Genomic DNA, 6,733 nt, shown 5'->3' with positions numbered 1-6,733 from the left:
GGCTGCAATGTTATGCATTAACTAAATAATTCAAATAAACTATTTATATTTCAATTAATGATATTTTTGATGTAATATTTGCTTCGTATAATCAAATACAAATATTTGGATTTGGTATGTAATAAGAAACTGAATGTAGTCCTCTCTTTTATCAAAATTTGTTAGACTATATTAGTGGTTTGCAACCGGGAGTGATTTTCTTAACAAACACCCTATATTTTAAGAACCTAACAACCTGTTCAAGGTATCATCTAAAAGATAATATCAATGTATATATGATAATATATTATGTGGAATCGTTGCACTATATGGGTTGAAGTTTGTGTATAATTTTGTTTTATTAGGGTTCACCCATGGGGGTCCCGAATAGAAATGTACAGTAACAAAACCATGATTTTCACTGTGACAGTACAGTAATTTTACAATAATTTACAGTAAGTTTTAGTGTTATGCTACAATACAAAAACAATAAACTTTAACGTTTTTATAGTAAATTTCAATGGAAAATAGACTTTTACAGTGAAAAAGGGGGGTGGTTATGTATCTTAACATTAAAAAAATCAATTTTTCTCCATACATTTTTTTCTCGAAAACAGTAAAATTTAATGTGAATGCACTGTATCAGTTTTTTGCTGAACAGTGAAATTTATTGTTACATGAAATTTTATTGTAAATCTACTGTGAAAACTTGGCATCGAACAATGTTGAAACATTAATAACTATAATATTTATTGTTTTATGATTGTTTGTAGGGTAAATGCTATTGTAAAATTCTATCCGGGGTGAATTACACTTGAGTCAGAAGAAATCAATTATAACTATTACTATAAAGAACTCGAGAGTTCATCTCGTGTTTTTAGCTTTTGTTAAAAAAATTAATGGTCTGTTCAAAGATAACTGGGATATCATCAGCAGCTGCGCTACTGTCGCTATTTCGTATGAGTGCGACTGAATTGACATAGACATTTTAAAATGGAAAAAAATCAAATATTTACACACGTATTACAAACTCATTTGTGGATTTAGACATGGAAGTCTGTTCTTTGTACTGTCGTGTCCAGACGAACCACAAACTGAACTTCCTCGATAGAAGTCAATCGCACAACTGGCGAGCTTTATGCTTCTCATTTCAATCTAGCTACCTCACCAGTATTTTCTCTCCGCGCAGTCGATTTCATTTAAATATTTTCTCTCTCACTCTGTCTCAATCCCCACATGTACTATTACCATTATTTGCTTTAATTTCAAAAATACATTTTTACATCATGAAATTTTCTTATATTGAACCATTCCGGTTCAATTTGGACAGTATCAAAAATATCAGTGTTAAGATCCTGCGTAACTGGTTACGTCGTATTAAATAACATTTTTTTTGGGGAAATTTGAATATACCACAGTAACGCAAACTAACAGGTTGGCCCCTTGGGCATTCATTCTGGAATCTCTGGAAACATTGGTTCTCATGGTAGAGAGGGACAAGTCTTTTTTTGTCGTGAGACATGTTGGTAGACTTGAACGATTCGTAGTAATGCTGCCTTAGCTCGACTCCTAACAGCAGAAGAAAAAAGATTATTCCGCGAGAATTTAAGCCTGTTTCTAATGACCCTACCACTTCTAGTTCTCCGATCTGTATATTTCACATCCTTGCACTCACTTGAATGCTATGGCTCTAAATTTTCATTACTTTCCCTACTCAATAATATCTAGCTAATTGAATGTCGTTAAAAATTAAAAAAAAAGTTTATTAGCATTCATTCAAATAAAAGCTATATAAGCGAAAAATTAACTAAACAAGAACTAATCTGATCAATTCATTAATTTTTTGGGTTTTGACATAGGCTCCAATACCTTATTTAAGATTTTGTGGTTGCTTCCAAAGACAAGAGCAGATCGAAATGGTGAGTTAACCGAATGCAATTATGTGAAAAAACACCCCAGAGGCAGGAGTCAAACCTGCAACCTTTGGACATTGGGCCGGATACCCAAAGGTTGGACGTTCGAATCCTGCCTGTGGTTTTTAACCTAATTGCTTCCGTTTATCTCACCATTTTGATCTGTTTATCCCGTTGGATACCACCCCAAAACTACTTTGATTATTCCTGGACGCTTTCAGAAATTTTGATATATTTTTGATATAGCTTAAAAAGTGAATGAATTTTTGGCAGTTGTTTTAACGTATTCAGAGACGACCGAAATCTGGCGGAGTTTTTGTGGGTGTTTCGGTTCAATTTAATTCAGATTTAATTGCAATTTAATGGCAGATTTCTTCCGGGCAAACTATTTGCAACATATATATATATATATATATAACTTTTTTTCGAACAAGACCGCGATCACGATTATTTTGCTTTTCTTCCAGAATTTCCTATGGATATTGGTGTCAGTCATGTCATAGTGGAGGACATTTTCAATGCTCTAAAGCATTTGGATTCAGCAAAATGTGCTGGACCTGATGGAATTCCACCCTTATTTAAGAAAAGTCTAGCAACCGAGCTTACAGCTCTATGTCGGCACGGCAAAACACCGAATGTTGTGAATGACTTAGAAAGTCAGACTGTAGCAAAATGAGAATAAGGATTTAGGAGTTCTATTGGACTTTATGATAAAATTTATTAATCATTATAACACTATTATTCATTTTGTAGATCCTTATAGAATCAAAACATTATATATTGCTTATGATAGGTAGATATTGGAATATTGCAACATTATTTTGTGCACCTCTTCAAGCACACATGAAGAACGAATAGAATCTGTACAAAAACAATTCATATTATTTGCCCTTCGTAAACTAGGTTGGACAGCATTTCTTCTGCCACCTTATAAAGCATGCTTATCAATATACAAACATTGAAGGAACGAAAGAATTTGGAATGCTTTCGTTGATTAATAACATCGTCTCGCATCGTATTGAATCAGCCAAAATTTTATCCAAATTTCACTTTTATTCACACTCTCGTCAGCTACGAAATCGAAGTGTTTTTTCAATAAATCCATATCATACAAAATATGATCCTATAAATCGAATGATGGCTATTTATAACCGCACTAGTGCGAATCAATTGATTTTATATTGTCCAAACTGAAGCTAACATAATATTTTATACATAAAAGAAATTCTAACGCATAAGACCTTGATTCTGTAAAAGCTATATTTGCTTCATTCATAATAGAATTATGTATATAAATATTTTAGTAATTAGGAAAAAATGTGACTATTCTTGTAACTATACCAGTCTACATCAATTGACGAAATATAAAAATAAATAATCTATTTCAATGTTCTTAGCTCCAATAGAATAATCTTTAAAAAAAGAGAGCTACAATATTTTTATTGAAAAATAAATATTTTTAGTCTCCGTACCAATAAATTCATTGAATTCAATCTTCATAACTAGGGGCAGATCACTTAGTCGGTGTTAAGTCAGACCGGACTAAGTCGCAAAACATCAAAAAATGAGATAATGATAACACTGGATAAAGAATTTCGTCAGTTACATTCGACTTTTGCCAGATTTTAAATATGTAACAATAAACAAGAATTATGGCAACCATTAATTTCCAATCATAATGTAAAGGATGCTGCGATTCAAACTTTAAACTCGTTTTTCTTGGAATCAATATTTTGTCACTTAGTCCGGTCTGACTTAACACCGACTACTTGTGATGTATTTTAAAAAATCAGCGAAATTAAATGCACTTCTTTCTATCAAAATATAAATTCAAAATGTATTATGCGTTGCGTGCAGTGTATTTTGCGTTACGTGTAAGACGTCAAAACCCTATACAAAAAACTAGCCCTATATTCAACACAACATCGAGCAAAGTGGATTAGCGTAGGACGATTATTAAACAAACTTTTGTACGAGGGAGTGCAAAGTTGATGCAAAAATGGAAATTAAATGCATTTTTTCTAATTTGATGCAAATTTGTTATACATTCCTAGAGTGATCTGCTCCTAGATCTACAATTCTCGACAAACATATGATTACGGCCTAAAAGCCAACTGTCAAAATCAACTTTGAATGGAAATTCCGGACAAACCGTTACACGCCAATCACAGATGTTGGTAGTAAATGAAAAAGAAAAGTTTTCCCTTTCATAAACTGTTGTGAACTATGTTCGACTAGTAACGGTTTGTCTGGAATTTCCATTCAAAGTGGATTTTGACAGTTGGCTTTTAGGCCGTAATCATATGTTTGTCGAGAATTTTGTTAATCGTGCAAATTTTTATTCAAGTTTGTTTCTACCTATACGCGCGTTACCAGAACAACCCTGCGTTAAACATTCCTACCCCTCTCCGTAAACGTCAACACACAACAGATTGACGAGAACAAAGAAAAGCTTTCGGTAATTTTTGACAGCTGTTGGTGTTGTTATTCTCTCGAACTCGCAACATTCCGCGACCATTCCTTTCGCATGCGATGCTGATGGAAGCTCTCTCATGTCGTGCCAGCTTTGGTTGGTGAATCAAAAGTGGCCTCTACTGTGCACAGCAGCAGCACGGCAGAACGGGAAGAAGAGCGAAAACGTCATATACCGAAACAATGGCCGTAGAAGCAAAAGTCGATGGTCTCTTCTTCGCGGATTGAATCGAGTGTTGTCAGTGAGAAGCAAAGTTAAAATCGCTGAAATCGAATTTTGACGAATAAATTGTGAATCAAAAGTTGCGAATTTGGGCGGTATGATTAAAAGAATTGGCTACAAGTGATTTGTAGATGTGTTTGTTTGTTTGCTGGTGGAAAGGAATCTGATGTGAAGAGAACCATTCGTTTGAAGGAAAAAAAACAACCCGTGAATAAGTGTTAGAAAAAGATTGCAAATTGTTTCGATTGCGAATTTGCCTACAATATAGTTGGAAACGGTTAATTTGTTACTGTGGGTCTAAATGTGAAGAATATAGCGTATAGTGTAACAAGTGTAATAATATTCCTAGTTTGAATAAGAAAAAAATTATTTGACTGTCTCCTTTGGAAAAGAATTCTGATGTAAAAGTCAACAATTTATTGGAGATTAATCTTCTTACAAAATTTTTATAAGGTAGGTTAACATTTTAATAACCATGACATAATTAATAGTCTTTCATTTGTATTAACCGGTAAGAGTTCAACTAACGTTTGTTAATAAATTACAAATTACAATTTTGCCGGGATCGTAATCTGGCTAGTCAATAAAGATTTGTTATAAGGTACAGCTAAATAATTTGAAAATGTAAATGGAAAATGCTTGATTTCTTATAGAGTAACAAAGTATCGCGCATTAAAAATGAAAACATAAATTAAGACAGTTTTCATTCATTGTTTTTCAAAATCTACTCACAATTCAAAAAATGATTGAAAACAAAAACCCAATGTTTGTAAGGTTTTTCAGTTTAATAATTTTGGCAAAGTTTATTTTAGTGGCCGGACAGAGTGTTCTCATCAGGATCTACACTTAGGACCTAATTTTCACACTTGATTCAAAGTTTACGGATATTTGAAGTCATTACACGATTTTTGTATCTCTGTGATGGGATCACCATGCTAAAATATTAGCACGGCTCTCTGTACAATGTTTAGGAGAACCGTTAGCCATGGTATTTGATTACTTTCAAAATATTTATCATTCAAGTTGATTTTTTTTATATCGGGTATCGGACATCTAGCAGCCCACCGAAAGAGTGTAAACAATAATTCTACACCAAAAATAAACCTGAATTTCCCGGAACTGTCAACAGTTTGATTTTTATTACTATAGGGATCAATCAGCTGACCCCTTTTAAAAAACCTTTAAACATATCATATTTTCCGTAAAATATTCAAATCGGTTTGACTAGGGAAAAAAAAGTCAAACGCATGAAAAAACAAAATGTAAACAGTAAACAAGCCCATCACAACATCCCGTCACACATCGCTGACTCTGACGCTGTTTGACAGCAGCGAGACAATTTTGTCCCCTCTGATTTTATGTTCCCCCTATCGCCACCAGTACGACAGCAGAAGAAAAATTATACAATTTTCCATTTACTCTCCGGTGCACACGCTTTTAGGCTAACTGCTACCGCTCATCACCACCGTCGTCATCAACACACACACATACCGCATAGAATCGAGAACTTGTCCACACCCCCGCAACGCGATACCGTCCCTCCGATTTTTACTCAGCTGGCTGCCGCGGCTTCCGATGAACCCCCGTGTGCCTGCCGTGTGGAAAGCTAGAAGCAGAAAACCGCAGCGATTAATCCCTCCTAATCCAGCGAACCCCGGAGCGTTCGGATACTTTTTCCTTACCCCCAATATCATAACACCACCGACGCTGCTCTACTGTGCCAACGCTCCGGAGCATAGGAGCATGAGGAGTAGTCTGTATACAGTAACGTGAAACCGCGGAATGTTTTTCCCTCCTTGCCCAGCACACTTCCGCACCGTCTCAGTACTCTGTCATCATTATCGCTCGCCGAAACGACGGGGTCCTCCTCCTCTAATGCTGCAGCAGCGAGGGGAAGTAATGGCTTTTAAAATAAGCACTTAAAATAGTCGCGGCCAGCAGAACTGAACTCCATGTTTGTCTCTCTCTATCTGTCTCTCTGTCCGTTTCCACGCTGTATGAAATGAGCTTGGAAGAACTTATGGGCAAGGCTGAAAAACACTGGCAGTTCGGTTCGTTAGTTAGTCAGTTGTTAGCTGGCGAGAATCGGCAAGGGGCCTGCCAACCAGCCAGTCGGTATCGGATCAGCTAAACAGCTACAGGGGAA

At 35.4% G+C, this 6,733-nt stretch overlaps 1 protein-coding gene across 3 annotated transcripts in view; it reads left to right on the top strand.

The window, feature by feature from the left end:
• Positions 1–4,518: 4,518 nt before the first annotated feature.
• The window catches only part of LOC131689989 (uncharacterized), a 320,058-nt gene continuing 317,843 nt past the window's right edge, over positions 4,519–6,733 (top strand). For all 3 annotated transcript variants that reach the window (XM_058975419.1, XM_058975416.1, XM_058975417.1), the window contains exon 1: positions 4,519–5,040. The gene's annotated coding sequence lies outside the window, so the exon portion shown is untranslated. The remainder of the gene's footprint in view (positions 5,041–6,733) is intronic.

This window comes from Topomyia yanbarensis, chromosome 3 (genome assembly GCF_030247195.1).
Source record: "Topomyia yanbarensis strain Yona2022 chromosome 3, ASM3024719v1, whole genome shotgun sequence".
NCBI classification, from domain to species: Eukaryota; Metazoa; Arthropoda; class Insecta; order Diptera; family Culicidae; genus Topomyia; species Topomyia yanbarensis.
This window is presented reverse-complemented; position numbering and strand designations above follow the sequence as displayed.